Raw genomic sequence first — 26,057 nt, 5'->3', positions numbered from 1 at the left:
GATTATATTAGTGGTTATGGTAGACTCCTTCACAAATGGCAATGAAATGCTGTTCCCAATTCCCCCATTGCTTTATTCCTAAGTCCGGGCCAGATATTTGCAATCAATCTCTGCTGTGTGTGTGCATTTTTTTTTCCTTAGTTAAATTTAGGATTCTCTAAGAACCTTGCTTGCATAAATATAGTGAAGTAGTTAAAAGTAGGGATTGTGAAGTTAGACAGATCCGGGTTTGAATCCCTCAAGCTATATTTGCTGGATAACCTTCATCAACAGTCATAACAGTCATCACGAACCTCAGTTTTCTTACCTATAAAAAAAAAGAAATGAAAGCACAACTCAGAGAGTTGTAAAATTAAATGATAGTTTATGTAAATCACCTAGTGCAGTGGTTCCCAAGTTGTATACACACTGGATTCTCCTGGTGAGCTACAAAACGACCTACGGGTTAGTGTTCCATCCCAAAACATTGTGATTTAATGGGTCAGACGTGCGGCCTGAGCTTGGAAATTTTTTAAAGGTCTCTAGGGGATCCTAATGTACAGACAAGTTTTAGAACCACTGACCTAGTTTACGGCAATACCTGCCTCAGGTACACATGACCTAAGTGTTTTATAATTATCTAACATAATATTTGTAAAAATCCAAATGCCATATTATCCTCCATTTCCAGATGATAAACTGGAGAGATATTTGATAACATAATCGAGGGCAAGTAATTATCACAAAGTATAATCAATATTTAAACCCAGTTTCCCTGAATCCAAAGCTGAGTCCTTGGTTGTAATGTTGGTTGTAATGTTATCTCACTTCAAACAAATTTCCTATGCATAACTTTCCCAACCCAACTGAGGTATGGCATGTTGAGAATCTCAGTTTTGGGAGGAAGAAAAGAAAGAAAAAAATAGAAAGAAAAATCCTCCAGAATTGTGAGTAAATACTGAAAAAATCATACAAACAGCTGATTTATCATATCTCAGTATGGTCTCAAGCAGATGGTCAGGCTGAAAGCATGAGGATTGTTGCAGGAAATTGGATAATAAGATTAGATATGTTTCTCATCAATAGACATATCATTCCATGGTAGACAATAGTTCTTAGTTCTGTTGAATTTTTAAATTTTTTTTAATGTTTACTTTTTTTTTGTGAAAGAGAGAGAGACAGAGTGTGAGCGAGGTAGGGTCAGAGAGAGAGGGAGACACAGAATCCGAAGCAGACTCACAAACTGTGAGATCATGAAATGAGCCGAAGTCGGCCACTCAACCAACTCAGCCACCCAGGCGCCCAGTTCTGTCGAATTTTTAAATAGCGTTTTTCATGAAAACTCACTCCAGATTCCTTCTAAATGGATCAAGGACTCAAAAGACCAAGATGTCTTTTGGAAGTTATACTCAGCACATACTTTTCACTTACCTATACTACAATAGCTAGCATTTATCAAGAACTGGATTGATGCAAATCTCAGCCACAATAATTGAAACATGGTCTGTATTCAACAAAGTCCAAGATACAAGTGGAGTGGTAATTAAAGCATTACCATATTTCTGTGAGCATATCCTTCACAGAACCATCTTGAACTAGATTTTTTTTTTAATCTCAGCTTCTCAAAACAGAGTAGAACTGAGAGACGAAAGAAAGAAAGAAAGAAAGAAAGAAAGAAAGAAAGAAAGAAAGAAAGAAAGAAAGACAAGAACACAGCTATTCTCTGTCATGACACCTCAGTTGTCTGAGTCTCCAACTGAAGAAAAAAAACAAAGAGGACAAATACTGTCTGATTTCAAGACTTATTATAAAACTACAGTAATTAAGTGATATATTGGCATAAAGATAGATAATGAAAGAGAACAGAGAGCCCAGATATAGGCCCACACATGTCCAGACAACTGATTTTTGACAAAAGTGCAAAGGCAGGGCGCCTGGGTGGCTCAGTCGGTTGGGCGTCCGACTTCGGCTCAGGTCACGATCTCGCGGTCCGTGAGTTCCAGCCCCACGCCGGGCTCTGTGCTGACTGCTCAGAGCCTGGAGCCTGTTTCAGATTCTGTGTCTCCCTCTCTCTCTGACCCTCCCCCGTTCATGCTCTGTCTCTCTCTGTCTCAAAAATAAATAAAGGTTAAAAAAAAAAAAAAAGTGCAAAGGCAATTCACGGGAGATAAAGTAATCTTTTCAACAAATAAAAAGTAACAAACTGTTATACGTGCAGCATGGATAAACCTCAGAATAATTATGCTGGGTAAAAGCAGCCAAGTGAAAACCAAATACATGCTGTATGATTCCATTTATATAAAATTGTAGAAAATGCAAACTAATATATAGTGACAAAAAGCAGACCAGTGGTTACCTAGACTGGGGTAAGGGAGGTAGGAGGGATTAGAAAAAAGACACAAGAAAACTTTCGGGGGTAACAAATATGTTTATTACAGTGCTTGTGGTGTGGTTTCAAAAGGGTATGCACATGTCAAAACTTACATTGTTTTAATATACTTTGAATATGTGTAGTTTTTTATATCAATTGTATTTCAATAAATTCATTGAATATGCAAATTTTCAAAAAAGCTCTTCTTGTTTAAAATGTTTTTAATGTTTGTTTATTTATTCATTTATTTTTTGAGAGAGACAGAGAGAGAGAGAGAGAGAGAGACAGTGTGAGGGGGGAAGGGGCAGAGAGAAAGAGGGAGACACAGAACCTGAAACAGGCTCCAGGCTCTGAGCTGTTAGCTCAGAACTCAGAATGGCTAGATCATTACCTAGGCCGAAGTTGGACGCTTAACCAACTGAGCCACCCAGGCGCCCCATTTTCTCTTCTTGCTTAAATAACTCATTAGCTAAATAGCAATGCATTACATATGATGGTGATATTTTTGCTTTATATTTGTTTCTTTTGATTACATGCTACAGTGATTTCTGATAGGGTTAGACTTCATTTTCAATAATAAAAGATTACCTTTTTAAAAGCCTGTTTTCTTGTTTGAAGACAGCACAAATATTTTAATCAATTGTCTAGAAGAAAATGAAAAATTCCTTCTACCTCAAAAAGAAATTAGGAGTACTATGGATTAGAGAATGTTGTATAAAATTTTACAATATGATTGCTTCTGAAATTCAAAAGTTGGCAAGCATATTCAGTAGTTTGCAGATTTATCTCCTGTATCCTGACCCATTTGATAACAGGTAATTATGAGAGCACACTGCTGCTGAGACTATCCATTCTCATGACTAAAAATAAATCCACCACCCTTAAGTACATTTAATTTCTGTGCATCAATTTGCTGAAGCTTTTGTTTGTCTTTTGCTCCTTTCTTCTCTAAAGGTAAATGGCACAGCAGAACCTTTAGAGACAAAGTTGCATTTCAACAAGCTAGTTTGGGGATTTGTTCACATCCTGTGCTTGCAGTTATTTATTGCTTTATAAAGGTTATAGGTAGGTAAATATAACTAAAGGTCGATGAAACAGAACATTTTACATAACACCCCATTGGCTTAACATATTAGAACTTGTAGCATTTAAAATTATTTTAAAGAATGAATAGATTAGAAGTATTAGACCTGAAATATTCATGGTATATCCATATAGATAGGAATAGATGGTTTTTAAATGCCCACAGAGAATATTCCACAACTTTGCTTTTATAATCTATGTTGTCGTAACTTCACCTTAAAGCCAGGACTTAAAGTAAATTCTTGCTTATTCAGAATTGTGATGAATGACATATTAATAACTAACTTCATATTCTTGTTAATAGGATTTGCTGTATGTAGTATACCTGGATTTCTATTTTTTAAAGAAATATGTTACTATGAAATTTACTAAAGTGAAGCCCTAGAATACCTAAAACAATCTTGAAAAAGAAGAATAAAGTATGAGGAATCACGGTTCCTGATATTGGGGTCATTATATAGCTATAGTAATCAGGCAATAGGGTATTGATGGAGAAAAAGATGGATAGATCAATGGAATAGAACAGAGAGTCCAGGAAGATACTTACACTCTATCAATGTCAAGATCCTGCTTGTCATATTGTACTATAGTTTTGCAAGATGTTACCACTGGCGGAACTGGGGAAGGGTACAAGGGATTTTCTTATATTATTTCTCACAAGGGCATGTGAATCTACAATTACCTCAAAATTAGAAGTTTAGTTTAAAACGACAGTAAAGGGTGCCTGGGTGGTCAGTTGGTTGAGCGTCCAACTCTTGATTTTAGCTCGGGTCATGATCCCAGTGTTGTGGGATTGAGCCCCACATAGAGCTCCGCGCTGAGTGTGGAGACTGCTTAAGATTCTCTCTCACTCCCTCTGTCCCTCTCCCCCACTCATTCAGGCTCTCTCTCTCTCTCTCTCTCTCTAATTTAAAAAGTAAAAAGATAGTAAAATAATAGCAAATGGAATGGAGGAATTTTTTTTTGTTTTAAAATGAAATACAGGGTTTTAAACTTCTTGGTGGCATTTATTATAAAGATGAGTTATCACATATAAAGACTAAAAAAAAAATCATTTGAAATTTTTGGTTAATTTGATTTTCAATGAGTGGGCATTGACTGGACACAAGAATTGCAGGAATAAGACCTCAGAGAGTTCTGTAACCTTTTCCAGTTGTCAGGAAGATAAGCCTTAAGCAATCTATCAACCTGGAAAGCCACTGATGCCCCTAGGCATGACCGAGGTCTATGCACCTGATTGGTTCTCAGGTAATGCAGTAAGAAAAGGATGTTCTCAGGGCACCTGGGTAGCTCAGTTGGTTTAGCATCCAACTCTTGGTTTCGGCTCAGGTCATGATGTCACTGTTGTGCATGAGCCCAGCTTCATGCTCCATGCCCAGCAGAGAGATTAAGAGTCTCTGCTTCTCCCACTGCCCCTCTCCTGCTCATGCTCACTTGCACATGCACATGCTCTCTCAAAATAAATTGTTTTTAAATGTTTGCATGAGGTTATTTTTGAACAGTATATTTGCAAATAATCCAACCTATGATGTTATCATGGATATTACAACTGTGAAAGTTTTATTGTGTTTTCCCTAAAGCATGGTCTTTCTGTTTTAGAAGAGATTAACATTGGAATAGCTGATAAAAATGTAATACATTTTGAATTAGATAAATTTTCAAACATAATGTCATAAACTTTTAGAGCTTTAGAAATATATGGATTGTTGAAAATGTTTCATAAAATGCTTTATCAAAACAAAATTGTTAATGTAAAAGAAAGATTACCATTTTTTTCAGCTACTCCATTTCTACTGTGACCATCTTGCCTCTTACTTCAAATGACTTGCCTGAACAATTTAAGTAGCCTACTAATTTCTTTTCTCTGACCTATTCTCACTTCCCACCCCTTGTCCATCTGCCTAACTGTCCCTATAGTGATCTTTCTAATAAGGAGTCTGCTTACCCTTTCTGTCTGCTTGAAATCCAATCTTTGCTTCTGATTGCCTAAAATAGAAAATCTAGACTTTGCTGGGCATCAAGGCCACCTAAAAGGAGGCCCAGCTTACCTGCCACTACTGAATACAAATCCTGTGGGGCGCCTGAGTAGCTCAGTTGGTTAAGTGTCTGACTTTGGTTCAGGTCATGATCTCACGGTTTGTGAGTTCAAGCCTCACATCAGGCTCTCTGCTGTCAGCACGGAGCCCACTTCAGATCCTCTCTCCCCCTCTCTGGCCCTCCCCAACTTGCTCACATGCTTGCTCTCTCTCTGTCTCTCAAAATAATGAAAAATAAACATTAGAAAAACTGTTAAAAAATAAATAAATACAAATCCCGTATCCATCTTCTCAGAACACACCATGCTTTTTCTCATGTGGGCCCTTTCATCTAGAATGCCCAACTTTGCCTCTGCCTGGTCAATGATGTCACCTCCTCTCAGAAGCTGTCCTCAATATCCTGAAGCAGTTCATCACTCCTTCTTTTTGCTCTCAGGGGATTTTATGTGGAATAATGGTTAAGTTACTATTTGTTGAGTGCTTACTAGGTACCAGGCACTGTGCCTAACTAAGCATTTTACAGACGTGATCTCATTTAATCTTCCCAGCAGCCCTATGAGGTAATGTGGCACTTCTCACAGTGTCTTCTCATTCATTGTTTTCATGTCCACATCCTCATCAGAAGAGACCAGCCTTATTCATCTTATCTGAACCACCTCCTCTTATGATGTCTGATCAAATCAGGTACTCAGTAAATGTTTGTTGAGTGAGTGAATGATGGAATGAGTGAAGTGAAATAAATAAATACAGTAGGGTTCCTTAAAAAGTAACTTGTTGGATCTGGCTTTACCATACATGTATGTGGCCATAGCACTGGAATATGCTTCCTAATCCAAATATCTCTCTCCTTGCCCTGGCATGCTGCCTGAAATCCCCATGGTCCTCAAGAATGTCCTGTCTTTATTTTTTATTCTTACTGCCACCAACCTAGATTAGACCCCATCTTGCCTCTTATTTGATCCACTCATCTACTTGCGTATCTTCTCCTCTTTAGTTATTACAGGCACTTTAGAAAAGATCAACTTTCCTAAAATACTCATCTGATTATTTATTTCCCTTGCTCAAAAATCTTACATTTTCTAGAAGGTATCCTTTCTCCTTACCCTGACTTTCAAAAATCTCCACAATCTGGCCTTAACTTCATCACACACTACACTTTAAATCCTACAGTCCAATCAGTCTGAAATGGTTGCCATCCTCACCTCATGCCTTTGTTCAATATACTCTGTCTGCCTGTCTGGGCTGCCTCTTTCCCTACATTGTGTATAAAAATTATATCCCTTCCATAATGCTTTCCCGGAACACACCAGTCAGGAAAGACCTCTGGTTTTTTCCTATTTGCTTATTCCACTGACAGAGGGTTTCTGAGAGACATTTAACATTTTAGACATCTCTCATATTCAGAAGGTAGCTCTTTGAGGGATTAGGTAGACCTTTTCAGTTAACTTCCCACCTCGTAAATGGTTCCCTTTTTAAATAAGTTCCCCTTTCCCCCATGTAGGGATGAATCCTCTGTAGCTATGTTTCTGCCGTAATAGCCTGTGTCTCAGAGCATAGGTGAGTAGATCAGAATGGGCACTTAACTATGCTGGGCCAGAGCATCTCAGAGACCAGGTACTTGTAAGAAAGGAGCCTGTGTCTTTTAAAGGGAGAAGCTGGGGCCACCCGTAGTGATGTACCTTGAGGCCGTGTCCCTCAGGAGGGACTATTTTGTTCATATAAGAAAAGGGAAGCCTTCTAGGTAAATGCAGCTTCAGGTGCAGGGCACAAATCTATGTAGTGACCTTGAGTAGCCATAGTATTTGTCTTCATAGCTGGGAAGGCAGAGAGAGCTGGGTTGCAGAAAGAGCAGAATTGACCAAATGTCTGGGGATGGCCAGAGGGAGATAAGAATAAACCAAAATCTGCAGAGAAGCAGCAGTTTGTGAGAAAAAGAGAGAGAGGCAGCGAGAGAGGAAGGGGCAGGGGAACCACTGCCTGGTTCCTGTCAGCTTTTCTGATACTGGGTGCAGGCCCTAAAGAGATCCCACTCCCTGTGGTTTTGCTGAGAAAATGCAGGATTCTTTCAACAAACTCTTTTTTAACCCCTGGACAAAATGAGTTGTGTTTTGGTCATCTAATCCCACAAGGCTGAGAGTAGCTTTTTAGAGAAACTTGCAGTGTAAGGCACCTGGTGGATACATGTCTTGGATGTAGGTTAGACTCCTGGTTCTTAAACTCAATCATCCATTAAAAGCAACTGAAGTGCTTTTAAACCTACCAATTCCTCTATCACTGCAGACTAATTAGATCAAATTGGCTTGGATGGGAGGGCTCGTGCATTTGGTATTTTAAAAAATTGTTTTAAGTTTATTTATTTTTGAGAGAAAGAGAGAATGGGAGAGAGAGAGAGCATGAGCAGTAGAGGGACAGAGAGAGGAGACACAGAATCTGAAGCAGGTTCCAGGCTCTGAGCTGTCAGCACAAAGCCCAATGCAGGGCTAGAACTCACCAACTGCGAGATCATGACCTGAGCCAAAGTTGACCGCTTAACCCGCTGAGGCACCCCTGCATTTGGTCTTTTTAAAAGTTTCCCTGATGACTCTAAAATGTGATCAGGAATTATCATGCGCTAGATGCTATAAAAGCACTAACACGAGGGAACACTAGTAGCATCTTAAGCCATTTTTATTGGTTAACTCATCTGTGTTGAATCACTTATCAGGTTACACAGGCTGGGAAAAGATTTGGGACAGTAGGGTAGGGTCAGGGTAGCATCAGAGTAGTAGAGAAATGTGTATAAGAAGAAGGAAGACAGGCATTGGCTTTAGTCCATACTTTTTCAAACAGCAAATTATTAGGACACTGGGAATAGTTGCATAAACCAGTAGCTGATCGAAGAGAAGGAAATGGGTTACCATGATCATACAATGTTCCATTGACAGTCAAGCCAAACAATATGACACACAATTGTTAGCTTGGCATAAAAAAAGTGATCATAGCTTAATGTGCAGTTATTACTTCTATATTAATAATTTAATTATTAATGTAATTAGGAGGCAGCATAAACTTCTAAGAATACTAAAATATATCTTTTTAAGGCTCTATGCCTGATTTCCCCACATGGTTCCCTAAAATCAAAAACTTCATCTTGCTGAAAATGTTGGTACTGTATCTCTTCTTAATGCATTCTGACTGGTATTGTGGCCAGTTGAGTGTTCGTCTTTTGCCTTCTACTTAGAAGCTCTTTGAGAGAGGCAGTCATGGTAGTGATCTCTGTATCCTTCACAAGGAAACTTCAATTCGGACATTTTCATTTTATTTGTTGCACTAAGCTATATCATTTAGGCATAAATTCTGCAAATAATGGTAAATCGTACCACAGTGGCTTAAACAGTGGGTTTATTCTCCTCATATAGCAAAAAATCCAGATACAGGCAGTCCAAGGCTGGCACAGCTTCTCATTAGGGATACACATTCTTTTCATCTCTCCACTTCTGCCATCCCTACAGTTTTGCTTGTCACCACATGGTCATTAAGATGGCTGCTACACCCTATGCATTGCATTTTTTTCAGTCAAAAAGGGGACAGGTTCAAAAGGCCCAAATGATCATTCCGGCCCAATGTATCCTTTTAAAGAGCTTTCCTGAAATCTCAGCCGTTAACACTTCATTGGTTAGAACTGCATACATGCTTACCCCTGGCTCAATACCAGAAAATGATTAGGGAGAAAGGAATTGTAGATTAGGGTTGAGTCAGCCAGAAACATTAGCATGAATTTTGATTCTAATTAGAATTAAAAGGAATGTTACAGATTATTTGGCACCTCCTACTGAGATCTGACAGATGAGAAAACTGTGGGCCAGAAATGTCTGAGATCCATAGCCAAGTAATGGCAGGACAGAGAATAGATGAGGATCCAGCTCTCACCATTCCTAGGCCATGAACATTCCATACATCCACATACAAATCATTACAAGGTCCTATGTTAGAAGCTATGAATCATTTCCAAAGACAGAATTTAGAACATTGGAACTTTGTTTCAGCTGTCTCCAAAAGAACCTTCCCTTTCCAATAAATATTCAGAGCAACAAATGGGGAAACAAATCTTCCAGTCTTCCTTTGACTTAAAAGATAGCAAAACAAACTTCAAAATTTCCAGGAAACAGACCCATCCCTGTAAGTTGTCCTCTTGCTCTGTGTAACTTGCAAGATTGTTTTTTAAAATTCCTAATCCAGAACAAATTCATTACACAACGAAAATCCAAAAATGGTCAAGTGCAATTCCAGTGTTTGCTCTTTTCCCTTAGTATATAATACCATTGATTATTTTTGTTAGGAAAATTTTTTTACAATTTATTGTTATTATCAAATGATTGTAATTCCCTTGATCCCCCCAAAATAAGTTTTGCTAATTGTATGCTATCTAAATAATTATCATTTCATAATTTTTCAGTTTCTCCAAATGACCAATCTCAGCTATTTAGGTATGATAGCACATTCCAGGGGAAAAAAATCTCCATTTCAACCAACTAATGTTCTTAAGACATCAATTATTAGTTCTCTATATCTACCATTTTTATCATGAGTAACTGCTGAATAAGTGGTAGCTATTATTAAGTTTAGGTTAATATAAGTTCAACAACAAGACAACAGATAATACATCTTTGAAACAGTAAATCATGTTAAAATAAAAATCAATTATATTTTTATCATGTTCAAACACATTTGGGCCTGGATTTCTGGGACTCATAGTAGTTCATAACTCTATCATTACCCTTATGTATTTAAACCATTCATCCATCTGCTGTCATGTGCAGTTATTTTATACTACTTTAAGGATTTATTCAGCAATAATCTTGCTACCACCACAAACTCGGCTATGGAGAATGATTTCTCTGAAAATCCTACTTCATAAGCTATCATTTTAAAGAGGGAGGTACAGTAAAGAGATGTTTTATCATACATTTTGTAATAACCCTACATAGTTTTTCTAAGTCAATGTTAATCTGTTTGGGGTGTGTAGTTTATCGGTTATATTTCAGTTTCCATGGCAACAGATGCAATCATCACATACACATTCTGCAGCTGGGTAGACAGGCAGTCTCCTCTGAGACTTCAACTTGCAAATAAAGCCGTGTGTGAGTAAGAGGCAAGCATTCCTCTCCTCCAAGAGGCTGAGCACACTGTACTTCTAGGATACCAGTCTCAGGTGATAGCCAAAGCAAGGCTTCCAAACGCAACTCTTTCTCCAGCTTTCTCATGGAACAATTGAGACATCTTTACCCAAGGCATTAAGACACTGCCACTTCTGCTTTTAGAATCTGGGACTTGGGTTAAATAAAACACAATGGAAAACTGTACACCAAGTACCTGGTTCTCATCCATTTCTTAAGACTTCCTGTATTTCTGAAGTGGAAATTCATAAAAAATACAGTTCAGCTGTTCTGAAAATAAAACTTAGATAATGATGAAGAATAAAGTTGCAGAAATCACTGAAACAGAAGTAGGAGCCAAAGAAATTTTGGTAACAAAAAATCCTTGAGTCTTTCATGACGCCCTAAAGGTGAGATATCGTGTATTCATCTAGCTACTTTTTCCAAACACAGTGCAATAGTTGACTCAGTTTCAAAAAAAAAAAAAAGAGACTTTATTTTTTTTTATTGTAGAAAATCTCAAATATATACAAAAATAGAAAATGCATGAGCCTGTACGTACACATCTCCCAGATTCAGTTATTGGCAATATTCTGCCACTTGTTTTATCTTTAACCCCCACACATTTTTGACAGATTATATTGGAGGAAATCATGTCATTTCACTCATATATGTCTACTATATCTCCAAGTGATGAGGATATTTTAAAAATAACAATTATGCTCTCATCTATAACACCTAAAAAAAAGCAATTAATTCCTTAATTTCAGAAATATTTTATTTTTAATTAATAATAATATGAAAAGAGATGGATGTTAGCAGTTGTTACACATTATTTAAAGGATTTGTAAATAAATAATTTTCATGAAAAATTATAAATTGTTTTCCCACGAAGAACAAAATACTTTTTTAAAATTGTCTTTTATTCTGTCCTAAATTTTTCTCCTCCTCTTTCTAGATGAGGCACCAGTTTCTACTTAGTTACTCTCATTTTACAATAGTGTAGGGAGTGCCCATTGAAGAAGTTCATTTTAATTGAAATAACATTGGGAAATCTCTGATGCAGTCTTCAATTCCTCTTCCGTCAGCCCAGAAATTGGTGCCAAAGAGGTTATCATTCCCCATATGCCCATGATTGCTTAAAACTACTATGTTTATGAAATCTGTTTTGTTAAAAGCCATTGATTAAGCTATTTCTCCATGAAAACCTTCCTTGTAGATGACTAATGTTCCATTTGTTGAGTGTCTGTCTGTCTTTGCCTGTCCACTTAATGTCTGTAAAAGTCCCCCTGTTGTTGGTCCTTATCTTCTGGCTTGTCTATTTCTCTCTCAGTCTGTGAATCCCTTTCTTTCTTTTTCTCATTTTTTCCCTCCATGTTCATTTTTCATTTCCTTTCTAATCTCTGCCTCTCTTTACTAGTTTTTAAATGTATTGACAATTAGGCAGTATTCCCTATTCTTAATTTTAAAAATAGATGAGAAAAATATTTGGGGCTTGTCTAAAAGAAAATAAAATGGTTTCTCGTGCTTTTTTTCCTTTTTTAAATTGAGGTATAACATAAAACATTATGTTAGTTTTGGGTGTACAACATAATGACTCGATATCTGTATGTATTGCAAAACAAACGCCACAAGTCTACTTAAACATCCATCAAAAAATTTTTTTTAAATTCAAGTTAGATAACATACAGTGACATCTTGGCTTCAGGAATAGAACCCAGTGATTCATCTCTTACATATGACACCCAGTGCTCATCCCAAAAAGTACCCTCCTGAATGCCCATAACCCATTTAACCCATCCCCTCCAGCAACCCTCAGTTTGTTCTCTGTGTTTAAGAGTCTCTTACGGTTTGCCTCCCTCTCTGTTTTTATTTTGTTTTTCCCTCCCCCTATGTTCATCTGCTGAGTTTTTCAAATTCCACATATGAGTGAAATCATATGATATCTGTCTTTCTCGGACTTATTTTGCTTAGTATAATATACTCTAGTTCCATCCATATTGTTGCAAATGGCAAGTTTCATTCTTTTTCATTGCCCTACAATACAGCAATTGCACCACTAAGAATTTATCCAAAGGATACAAAAATGCTTATTCAAAGTGTCACATGCACCCCCATGTTTAGGACTATCAACAATAGCCAAATTATGGAAAGAGCCCAAATATTCATCCACTGATGAATAGATAAAGAAGATGTGCTATTTATGTACAATGGACAAATGGTTTTTCACTTGACTTACTTTCTTCCTTCAAAGTAGTAGCTCTCTTAGCATGTTTATTTAGGATGTATATTAATCATTCTAATAGGTAGCTATACTGCATATTTACTGAAGATGATTTCCATAAAATTCTCAGCAGTTTTGTAACTAGGAATTTTACTCATTCGCATGGCTTCTTTGCTAGTAGGATAAAGAAAATTGTACAAAGCCCTGATTTTTAGTAAAGGTCACATGGTTTAGAGTTTCAAAATGTTGCTCAACAGGTGTATTGCAGACCCCTTGCTAGTGCTCAGTATTTATTTAGTAAATTTAAAGTTATTCCAATTGGATTCTGGCATTTAATACAGATTTTATAGGTCTTGTTAAAGTCTCACATCTGGAGGACATCTTAGAGACAATATACTCTACAGTCCCTTATTTTACTGGTTGGGAACTGAGACCCAGAGAGACCAAGTGACTTCCAAGAGTGGCCTCTTAAGTTAGAAATGGGCTTAGAACTAGAACCTTAGTTTAATGACTACCAGTTCAGTACTTTCTGTACAATTTCTGTAAATAAGGGGTGATTATATGTTACATGATGTGAGAAGATGGCAGTCTCTCACATCAGTATAACCTGCATCGTGAATTGTTTTTCCAGGGTGCCCGATCCTCTCACACTCTTTGACCCAGCAAGTCTAGAACGTGAAAACATTATAAGGACAGCTGGTTAGATTACGAGGTATGGAAGAAGATTTAATCTGCTTTCATCTAGGAATGCAGGTAAAGTAGTCCCTCTTTTCTGAAGGGGACATGTTCCAAGACCCCTGATGGATGCCTGAAACCACAGGTAGTATGGAATCCTATATATATTCTACGTTCTTTCCTATACGTACATGCCTACGGTAAAGTTCCATTTATAAATTAAGCACAGTAAGAGATTAACAACAATAACTAATAATAAAATAGAACATTTATAACAATGTACTGTCATAAAAGTAACATGAATGCAATATGGTCTCTGTCAAAATATCTCATACTGTATTCACCCTTCTTTCTGTGATAATGTGAGATGACAAAAATGCCTACTTTGATAAGATGAACTGAGGTGAATGATATATGGTTGTGACATTGGTCTTCTGATGGTATGTCAGAAGGAAGATCATCTGCTTCCAGGTAACCGTGGGCAACTGAAACAGAGAAAAGCCAAAACCACAGATGGGGAGGTGGGGGGACTAGTATAATGGTAACTTACTAAGAACAAGTCAGGATACCCATGCAGGGGAATTTCAAAATAAGAAACTCCCTGTAATGAAGCAGGAAAAATACTGGAATGATTTTCTAAAACAGCATGTGAAAGGGAATGGATGTCCATTCTTTCCTTCATCTTCAACGATCTAATGTATCTGTTGGCTTAATAGAGTCCCTGTCATTTTTGTTCTGTTTCATTGATAAGTTCCCAAAGAGCATGTCACTTGCTTTAATTAATGATGAAGTGTAAATGGATACACATGCCACATTCTTACTGTGGCTAACGTACCTTGATAATAACAGTGATGAGGAAGATAATAACCTACATGTCCTAAATACTCATTTCATTAATTTAACCCTAATGCCTTCTGCTTTCCAAAAGCAACTTTAGGAAATATGTTTGGTTTTTCAACTCCTAAATGGATGACCTATATTTTAAGACATTAGTAGCCTTATTTCATATTAGCTATTTCTCTCATGTATTTTTAAAATTATTAGCCTTATTTACTTTTATGCTTAAAATACCCTTTTTATGACACACAATTTTATTGAAGGGACACACTATCAACAACTCATTGTAGGTTGGAATTAGAAGTACTGATGACAAACCACTGTCCCTCATTCTGTGTTTCTAATGACAAAAATAAACAAGTAAATATTAGAAATGTCACTTTGGTGAGGTTATTAACAACCTTAAATTATAGGGAGGTTCCTCTAAAGGGGAAAAAGGATGATAAAACACGTCTATTTGAAATGGTTTCATAGTTTAAGCAAACAGCATAGCAAAAAAAAAAAAAAAAAGAAAAAGAAAAAGAAAAAGTCCCACCCAGCAGGAAATGGTAAGAACAGCCTTAAACCATTCCAGAGAAATAGACTGTTTCAATAAAAAGTTAGGGGGAAAAAATCAGCCCACAATATCAATTGAATTTTGACTGAGACTGTCAAAGATTTGGGCTGGGAAAACACAATATTGGGGAAACTAAAATTCTTATAGAGCATTGGAAATGCAGCCTGTAGGAAAAATAATGGTGGGTAATGCACAAAAATAAGTTACAGATACGGCTCATATGCTGTAACTCAGTCTTTCTTTCCTCATATTAAGCTTTAAGTATAACATTGAACAATGTCACAATGTAGCTTTATTCCAATATTATTAAAATGTACTCACTGAGAACATACACTTCCAGATCTCTACACTTCACATCTAATTCATGCTGTGAACTAATAAAATGATTTCTACAAAAATATTTCCCGACATCCTGAAGAAAGTTCTTAACTTGTTAGTAGCTTTTCCCTAACTATAGTATCAAATAACAACCAAAAAACATGAGTGGTTTGTAGTCATAGGAGTTAACATAATGGAAAGAACTGGGGATTTCAAAGTCAGTTTAAATATTTATATCCTAGCTGCTAGCCAATGACCTTGGATAGATTATATATCTTTCCTGAGCCTCCACTTTCCCTATTTGTAAAATGGGGCTAATGATAATTACCTTATTGGGTCACCTTTACCATTTAACCAAGATTACATATATCTTGGCTTAGTGTGTTATAGGTGTTCAATTAATGCTTGTTTCTTCCATTGTTATGGTTAGGATAGAATCTGAATTAAAACCTGGGTATCTTAGAATGTAGGACAGTGTTCTTTTCCCATAGATTACACTAATTGCTGTGGTAAACTGGAGGGCCTCCCTGAGAAGGCTGAGTAATAAAGGTTTATATAAGAAAAAAAGAAATGTTAATCAATTTTAGAATGTTTAGATGGGCAGTATGATAAGAAGACCACGTACAAATCAAGTATGGAAATGCTGCTTCAGATTTTTGTGTCTCCAATACTGAACGTATCATAAGATTCCTGGTAGAAACACAAACACTAACGCTCTGTGTCATGTTCCACATTACTTAAAGATGTTTTCTTATAAATTTCACATTTTCTCTATGAAGCCTGGTATTTTATTTCCTGATTCTTAATGACTTGATTCTCACAATGTATAGTGTTGAGACATCTATTTTACAAAACATATCAGTAATAGTAGAGGACAATTGAGCATTTGTATCGAATACCGCCACATTTTGGTTAAACTTTAACAAGAAAGATTCCAGTGAGCTGTCTGGAAATAGGTTTTTTACAAAATCCAGAATGGGCTAGGCAAGAGCCATCTCAAATACATTTACTTCTAACAACTCCATTAGTGGTTGGATGTAGTATTAATTGTCAAGTCAAAGGATGTTCCTCTCTTATTTTGTATTTACTTAGTCTCTAGAGGGTGCTCTCAAAATTCCACCATTTTGGCAGCAATGGGTTCATTTAAATTCTTGATCGTTGTCCTGTGATATGAAAAGGCAGTCATTGAAGATGGCGACTCTTACTCAAGAGGCCATGTTTTGAGAAGGCCGAAATATCCTAAACAGCCAACTAAAGCTTCACCATACTTACTGCACACTGTCACTCACACATTCCCACGTGAGATTTGTATTTTCATTTTCTTTCTAGGCCCATCTTTAAGTGTTTGGATTTACATTTACTATATTCTTTTTATAGAATATGTAAGTTAAATACATGAAAAAGCACAGCTTGATTGAAACACGGATGCGCTGGAAATATATATATGTATTTTATTTATGTATTTTCCCCCTAACGGTTAACTCATCCCCTAGGGTAGAAAACAAGCATTGCCTTACCAAAAGAAAAAGAGGCTGACTCTTATTTCCATTCTTTCATCTACCCACTCTTAGAAATTCCATGTACTCCAGAGGTGCATTGGTGGCTCTTGATTTTGGGTCAGGTCATGATCTCACAGTTCGTGAGTTCGAGCCCCACATCGGACTCTGTGCTGACAGTGCAAAGCCTGCCTAGAATTCTCTCTTTCCCTCTCTCTCTGCCCCTCCCATGCTCTCTTGCTCTCAAAATAAATAAATAAACTTCAAAAAACAGTTAAAAAAAATTCCATGTACTCCAAAGATTTCACTCCTCCTATTTATTCATCCTGCAACTCTATTTTAATCTACCTCTTGAATTCAAATTCAAAGTCCATATTGTTAATTTTGACAAGACAGAGACTCAAAGTATCCAAACTGAATGCTTCTTTTACTGAAATAATTTTCCCGTCCAAACTGTCCTGAAATCACTCTTGATTTTTCCTTCTTCCTTTCCCCCCCACATCCTGTCAGTTATATAATCCTATTACTTGTTTAATTCAGTCAGTTCTTAAATAGTTCCTGGGTGTACACTTGTGCTCCCTGAGGTAAAATCTGCTCCAGGCACAGGCCTGGGAGCAAAGAATATCAGGAAAAGTCCCTGTCCCCAAGGCTCACAGTGAATAATTTAAAGTTTTTATTTAATGACTTTCATATCCAACAATTTCTTTCCATTGCCACTGCCAATATTTTAATCCAATTGATCATCTTGTCAAGATCAGACCTTGCACGAGTTTCCTAGCTGCTGTCTGTCTGCTTCTATTCTCCCTGCTTACTCCCTGCTGGGGGGGTAAGCTCTATCTAGCCACTGTATTCACTACCAAGAGAAAAATCTTCCTGAACCCTGCTTTGTAATGTTGCTCCTTTGCTCATATGTCTTTAAAGGCTGCTATTGCTGGCAGAATCATGTTCAAACCTATTAGCCTGTTTTTTTCAAAGATCTCTGTAATCCTCCACTCCTCTTGTTCAGCCTTATTTCCCATCATAGGAAAACTTGATCCTCAGATTCCCTCAGTCAGAATCACATAGACGTCGTATTAGAAATATAGATTTCTTGTCCACCAGTGAATCAGTTTCTTGTGCTGCATCTAAAAAATTGGAAAAGCATGAATTTAGCAAAGTTTCAGGATACGAAATCAATGTACAGAAATCAGTTGCATTCTTATACACTAACAATGAAGCAACAGAAAGACAAATAAAGAAACTGATCCCATTCACAACTGCACCAAGAAGCATAAAATACCTAGAATAAATATTGTCAAAATGACAATACTACCCAAAGCTATCTACACATTCAATGCAATCCCAATCAAAATTGCACCAGCATTCTTCTCGAAACTAGAACAAGCAATCCTAAAATTCATATGGAACCACAAAGGCCCCGAATAGCCAAAGTAATTTTGAACAAGAAGACCAAAGCAGGAGGCATCACAATCCCAGACTTTAGCCTCTACTACAAAGCTGTCATCATCAAGACAGCATGGTATTGGCACAAAAACAGACACATAGACCAATGGAATAGAATAGAAACCCAGAACTAGACCCACAAACGTATGACCAACTAATCTTTGACAAAGCAGGAAGAACATCCCATGGAAAAAAGACAGTCTCTTTAACAAATGGTGCTGGGAGAACTGGACAGCAACATGTAGAAGATTGAAACTAGACCACTTTCTCACACCATTCACAAAAATAAACTCAAAATGGATAAAAGACCTGAATGTGAGACAGGAAACCATCCAAACCCTAGAGGAGAGGAAAAGACCTCTCTGACCTCAGCCATAGCAATGTCTTACTTGACACATCCCCAAAGGCAAGGGAATTAAAAGCAAAAATGAACTACTGGGACCTTATGAAGATAAAAAGCTTCTGCACAGCAAAGGAAACAATCAACAAAACTAAAAGGCACCCAACGGAATGGGAAAAGATATTTGCAAATGACATATCGGACAAAGGGCTAGTATCCAAAATCTATAAAGAGCTCACCAAACTCCACACCCGAAAAACAAATAACCCAGTGAAGAAATGGGCAGAAAACATGAATAGACACTTCTCTAAAGAAGACATCCGGATGGCCAACAGGCACATGGAAAGATGTTCAACGTCGCTCCTCATCAGGGAAATACAAATCAAAAGCACACTCAGATATCACCTCATACCAGTCAGAGTGGCCAAAATGAACAAATCAGGAGACTATAGATGCTGGAGAGGATGTGGAGAAACAGGAACCCTCTTGCACTGTTGGTGGGAATGCAAATTGGTGCAGCCACTCTGGAAAACAGTGTGGAGGTTCCTCAAAAAATTAAAAATAGACCTACCCTATGACCCAGCAATAGCACTGCTAGGTATTTACCCAAGGGATACAGGAGTACTGATGCATAGGGGCACTTTTACCCCAATGTTTATAGCAGCACTCTCAACAATAGCCAAATTATGGAAAGAGCCTAAATGTCCATCAACCGATGAATGGATAAAGAAATTGTGGTTTATATACACAATGGAGTACTACGTGGCAATGAGAAAGAATGAAATATGGCCCTTTGTAGCAACATGGATGGAACTGGAGAGTGTTATGCTAAGTGAAATAAGCCATACAGAGAAAGACAGATACCATATGTTTTCACTCTTATGTGGATCCTGAGAAACTTAACAGACACCCATGGGGGAGGGGAAGAAAAAAAAAAAAAGAGGTTAGAGTGGAAGAGAGCCAAAGCATAAGAGACTCTTAAAAACTGAGAACAAACTGAGGGCTGATGGGGGGTGGGAGGGAGGGGAGGGTGGGTGATGGGTATTGAGGAGGGCACCTTTTGGGATGAGCACTGGGTGTTGTATGGAAACCAATTTGACAATAAACTTCATATATTGAAAAAATAAATGAATAAATAAAAAATGAAAAATTGGAAAAGCAATCCCCAACATCCAGGAGCTGCCCTGACCTTCACAGTTAGGGCCATGGTATTCTGTTGAGCCCCAGCAACTTCACAGAACACCAACATCAGACAAGACCACTTGGTACCCATGATAACCAATCTGTAATCACGTGTTAGCACAGACTAATACAGGAGCAGTGCCCAAACCACAAAAGTGCCCAAATACCCCCTATCCTGAATGGTATGATTGATTGCTGCTTCTTTACTAATTGCAGTTATAGCATTACTTTGTTTCTTCCATCTTCTAGGTAAGACTTATTAAGATCCCCAGTCATGGAATTACCCTGCTTCTTGACAGCATCTAACATAGAGCAAAGCCCTGTTTCCTTGAACCCACCCCAAATTACTAGCATTAGCCTAAATATTATAGTAAGTCTTTTTTTTTTTAATTTTTTTTTTAATGTTTATTTATTTTTGAGACAGAGAGAGACAAAGCATGAACGGGGGAGGGTCAGAGAGAGGGAGACACAGAATCTGAAACAGGCTCCAGGCTCTGAGCTGTCAGCACAGAGCCTGACACGGGGCTCGAGCTCACGGACCGTCAGATCATGACCTGAGCCGAAGTCGGCCGCCTCACCGACTGAGCCACCCAGGCGCCCCTATAGTAAGTCTTTTCTAACGCCCTCTTACTAAGGTACTGCATAGTTCTCCCTCTTTGCAATGAAGCAATAAACCTAGCCTTCTTCAACTGCAGGTGTGTTCCTGGTGGTCTTTGGCTGGAGGATATTGACAGATCACATGAATTCGGAGGACACTGACAGATCACATGAATTCTCATTTTACTGAGCTCAAGTGAATCCAAAGTTGAGATCACAAACCACTATCACAATCAAACTGTTCTCAATTTTTTCCTGTAAACAAATCATATGCACTGTTACTTATCTAAAGCCTTTCTATCTTCAAAGTTAACTTATGACCCACTTTATCACTGAGGGATCCTTGACCCTGCCATCCCACATTCTCTCTTCTTTCACTGAACTCATACCAGTGACACCCATTTGGCACCAAATACAACATATCTTATTGCTCCTTGTCCTTTAACATTGTATGGCCTTCCTCTGCTTAAAAGCTATGTCTCTTCTCCATCCACCTTTCCAGAGAAAGACCAATTCTACTGGTCAATAACAGAAGAATCTTCCTGCTTTGCAATGTTGCTTCTTTGTTCACACAACTTTAATGACTGCTGTTTCTAGAAGAATGCAGTTCAAATATTTCAGCCTGTTATGAATGAGCAAGCTGGGACTGTTCAATATCAGACCCTTCAAAGCAAAAGATAGAGAGTGAGTTCCAGGAATGTCAGGTTTCTGCTAGGGCCAACCTGGAAAGCAGCCCCCAGAGAGGCTTCAGAAGCCGAAAAGGAGAGGTAAAAGGTGTTGCTGAGTATGCAGAAAGAAGGTAATAAATAAATGAAGAAATGAATGAAAAGTAATTAATGGATCTTGTGCTCATAGGAGAATTATTTATCACCAGACATGTTTAAACAGCCCTACAGGGGCACCTGGGTGGCTCAGTCGGTTAAGTGTCCGACTTCAGCTCAGGTCATGATCTCGCGGTCCGCGAGTTCGAGCCCCGCGTCGGGCTCTGGGCTGATGGCTCAGAGCCTGGAGCCTGCTTCAGATTCTGTGTCTCCCTCTCTCTCTGCCCCTCCCCCGTTCATGCTCTGTCTCTCTCTGTCTCAAAAATAAATAAACGTTAAAAAAAAAATTTAAACAGCCCTACAGTGTGACTTTATTTCTTTTCAATGTTTTTTCTATCTTTTTAGAGAAAGAATGCATATGATAACAGTTCTTTTTTTTTTTTTTTGAAAACCCTTTTTACTTCCATATATTTATTCCTTTATTCATTACACTTTCCATGTGTGAGGCACTGTGCTAGGGACTAGTGATACAAAATTAATCAAGAAAGACAGGTCCATGCTCTCATTAAAATCCCATGATTTATTGGATGGAAGTGGACAATTAAATATTAAATTACTCTAAATTATGCTGGAGTACAAGGGACTATTGAACTACATGGGATAGACTCTTGGAAGAAACAACTTTGAATGGACACTTAACAGACTAGAAAGAATTAGTCATTTTATAGAATTGTAATGAGTCATGTAATATATGTGTGAAGGTCTTTTTAAAATACACTATAAGTCCACTTGCTCAAATGAAAATTTTTTAGCTATCAAGGTTTAAAAGGTTATTTTCCAAGGTCTTACTACCCATCAATATGCTCTGACAACTGTTAGTTGCCTACTTTTCAGATACTGCATTTTTGTGTCTCCAGCATTTGTGTTCTTTATCTATATCCTTTATATGAGTACATATTTCTGTTCTGAAGAGCATTCTGTGTTGAAAAATCTTATGGAAATTTCTTTGGTACAAGATACCACTCACAGCATAATGTCAGATCAAAAAATGGATTCTTCACTGGGAAATAGCATGACACACCATGGGTACTATCTTTAATCGTTCTTGGGAACTGTCACTGTTTATGTGTATTATTGTTTAATTACTTTTTCCCTAATAATACTGTACAGATGACATGGGTAGCAAATGACAGAAATGACATGTCTATCTTTTCAATGACAGCATAGTCTCCCAATACCTAGCACCATTACTTGTGCCACATCACAATGCCCATAATATAAAGAAAATGTAAAATGCACCTTTGCAAAAATTGGAGAGAATGTAACCAATAGCATAGAGAGGCAGAAGAGGGTAGGAAAACAAAATAACCCAGAGAGATTTGAATGTCACTAGAGACAAGATGGTGGCATTTCAAATGATACATATATAGTGATCCAAAATTCTTGTGGTTTCAGAGAAGGTACACAGAAATATGTCCACACGTACTCACATTTCAAGTAAGAACTTGTGGTTAGAGGAGGATTATTGTATGAGACATGATCCTTTCCTTAAGCAACTTACAGTCTAGCTGAGGAGACAAGGCTCAAGAACAAGAAACAACCTGGTAGCAATTAAGTGCTAGGCATGAGGTGCTGAGAGTCTGAGCCTGATGGAGGCAGAGAGAATGGTAAGGAGGAAGAACATTCATTTAAAATTTAGAGTGATACCCTTTTATATGCTTGCCCAGGTCAACTTTTCCCTTTAGAAATATAAGCTCCTACAGGGTAGCAATCATGCCTATTTAATTGACTAAACTCTGATAACTAGGACAACTTCCACATCAAATGTCATATAGTCTCCCAGTCTATGGGGTAATTCCAGCTTCTCTATAGCTGCCCGCCCCCCTCAATTAAGGTCATTCACCTACATCCTTTACTAATCTTTGAGGTTAAACCTTTATGTACCGAGTTTTCCAAAGTGTGCCAATTTTGCTGGCCCTCCAATCCTTCAGTCTTGACATACTGACTATCAAGACCTGTGGCATATATTTTCTTCTTTTAACTGACCTACTTAAACGTGATATATTCCTATCTCGTCCTCCTGCTGAAATGAACTCCTGGCCCTATCCTTTCCAGGATAGAGTGTGTGTTATGACTCCTGCTTCCTTGTGCTAGTTATCTGTTGCTGCACAACAAATTACCTCAAATTTTAGTGACTTAAAACAATGAACATCTATTATCTTGTACAGTTTCTCAAGATCAGGAATCTAGGAGCTGCTTAGCTGAGTAGTTCCAGTTCAGTCTCCCATGAGGCTGCAGTCAGACTGTCAGCTGGGGCTATAGTCATCTAAAGGCTTGAATGGGGCTGGAATATCCACTTCCAAGCTCATTCACATGGCAAGAGGCCTTAGCTCCTCTCCACATGTGCCTCACCATAGGGTTGCTCATGCTACTATGGCTAGCTCCCCCAGAGTGAATGATCTTAGAGAGAAAGAGGGAAAGAGGGAGTGGGGGAGAGAGAGAGAGAGAGAGAGAGAGAGAAAGAGACACTACACTGTCCTTTATGATGTACATTTTTAGTTATACCTCATTCTGCTCATTAAAAGCAAGTCACTAAGTCTAGCCCACACTTCATGGGAAGAGACTTCATGAGGATGAGAATACCAAGAGTTAGGGACCATGTTCTAGAGTCTACCTACTAAACCCTTTTATAAGGTGACTTCTCAGTTATTCATTTGAAGTACTTACCTTAGTTTTCTCATATATTTATTAACTTCCTATGGAGTTAAAGTGAATTTTAATGTGTTTGCTCATGAAGTTATAAAAAATTAACATTTTATACATTAGCTTCAAAATAAGAGTTCCCCTTTCTCCTACTGACAGATTTTACCTTTTTGATAATGAAAACATACTTCTCTTTTCCCGCCAATATTGTCTTCCACTGAAGACTGTAGGCTACCATTTCTTGTTTGTTTGTTTTTTTAATGTTTGTTTATTTTTGAAGGAAAGACAAGAGTGTGAGCAGGGGAAGGGGAGAGAGAGCAGGAGACACAGAATCTGATGCAGGCTCCAAGCTCCAAGCTGTCAGCACAGAGCCCAATGCAGGGCTTGAACCCATGAGTCTTGAGATCACGACCTGAGCTGAAGTCAGAAGCTTAACAAATTGAGCCACCCAGGCACCCCACATTTCTTGTTTATTTTGATTTGTAAGTCTGTTGGGATAACAGCACAGAGCATTCCTTAAACTCACAATGTCAAGACACAAATAGAGAGAATTCTTTCTCTTCCTTACTGCCAACTGAAAATATTCATATCCAAATCCTTTGCCACTCAGTCAATAAGCCAAACCGAATTCATTGTAAAAGTGAGCATTTGCCAAACATCTTCTTCATCTACTTATATGAAATAAATAAATAACTGTATTCATGTGACCACTGGTTTATTTCACAAATAATTGAAATAATTCAGGGCTTCAGTCTTCAGGGTTTAGAGGAAGCAAGAATTCAACAACGAAAACATAAGCTGCCATGGCTTGACTCTGGGCAAGATTCTTTTAAGCCAGGTATAAATTGGGAATTAGAAGTCTAGGTCATGGTCTCTGTCATGCAGGAGTTTACAGTTGGTGAACATGTTAGAGGTTGGATCCTGAAAACATACCCATTGTTACTAAGAAGGCAAAAACTGGTCTGATAGCCCCCTTCTTGCCTTTAAGGAAGCAGCAGAGATTTTCTTTTCATAAATGCATGCCTGCATTGCAGCACTGAAAAGACTGTCTGAAGAAGGAATGATGCTAGAATACCCATGGTGGGCTACTCGGGCTGAACTCTCTTACATTCATTGATTTGTACCTAGATCCTCAGTCATGCGTGTGAACAGAACGAAGACAGGATTGTATTCCAGTCTCAGTTCCACCACAGCTGTGTTAATTTCAGCACAGCTCTGAGCTTAATTTCCTTAAAAATGAAATAGGAATAATGAATACCTAGACTTTCAGATTTGTTTTAATGGCTACCGTGTTAAAATACTAGTAAAAGGCCCGGTGCACAGGCATTCAGGAAATGTTGATTCTTCTTCCTTTTAAATCCTATCAAAATGTGCTGAAAATAACTGCCAGGGCGTTTTTCATACAGCTATTGCCTCATTTTCTGGCTCTGCTTGTGGCTCTGGGTGTGGAGGGAAGCTTTTTTACCTTCTGCATGCAGGACATTATATTGTTAACTATATTCTGAACACTTAAGAGAGAACTGAGCTGAATATTTAAGTACTCCCTGAAGTCAATGCCTGATTTAGGAAATTATGTATATTAGAATGTTATGCTGCAACATGATACATTAAGTCCCAATGAAGCTGTGGTTCCCAATTCAGACTGTATTAAGTTTCTCTGCTTAAATTTTATTATAGTGTAGATCATCGATATCAAGTGAATCAAGCCAACTACGAAAGCATCACTAATAAGAGAAAAACATTTTAATGTATCAAGAAACCACTTTGAAAATTTTCATGAAATACACCACTTATTTCAGAGACATTTGCTGAAAAGTTGCTAATATTTAGTTTGTGTTAATTTATGTTTACCGAATGCTTTGCAATCACCTTTATTTCCCATCTCCAAAGACTTTTGGATAAAGGATCAAACCAAACCACTAACTTGGAGATGCGATTTTGCCAAGGTCAAAGGCTCCGTTACACCACACTCTAATTGAAAATTGAGGATAACTGGGTCTACAATATTTTGTAGAGGTCCTTCTACTATCAAAATAGCCAAGCTATAGTCTTAAATCTTTTTCTCACTCTGTCTCCCATAGTTGAAAACTATATTATCTCCCAAACCTCCTTCACTTTGTCCACAGAGCCAGTAAGAAGAGTCAGCACACTGCCCTTTCTACTCTTCCAAGCCACTCGACTCTTTCAACCTTTACTCAACTGCTTTTCTTACTTGAAAAGTGATCCTCTTCTTGTTATATCATAATGGTTTCCTTGTCACATCCATGCTTGATGTATTTTTAAACAATATCCCAATCGTGCTCAGTATTCTTCATCTCACA

At 37.8% G+C, this 26,057-nt stretch overlaps 1 protein-coding gene across 1 annotated transcript in view; it reads left to right on the top strand.

Annotated features, from left to right (window-relative positions):
* Positions 1-26,057, top strand: part of EIF3E (eukaryotic translation initiation factor 3 subunit E) — a 246,618-nt gene that overhangs the window by 138,896 nt on the left and 81,665 nt on the right. The window contains exon 4 of the mRNA XM_042973572.1: positions 13,460-13,540. The gene's annotated coding sequence lies outside the window, so the exon portion shown is untranslated. The remainder of the gene's footprint in view (positions 1-13,459; positions 13,541-26,057) is intronic.

This window comes from Panthera tigris, chromosome F2 (assembly GCF_018350195.1).
Source record: "Panthera tigris isolate Pti1 chromosome F2, P.tigris_Pti1_mat1.1, whole genome shotgun sequence".
NCBI lineage: Eukaryota > Metazoa > Chordata > Mammalia > Carnivora > Felidae > Panthera > Panthera tigris.
The sequence above is the reverse complement of the archived record's forward strand: the minus strand, read 5'-3'. Positions and strand labels throughout refer to the sequence as shown.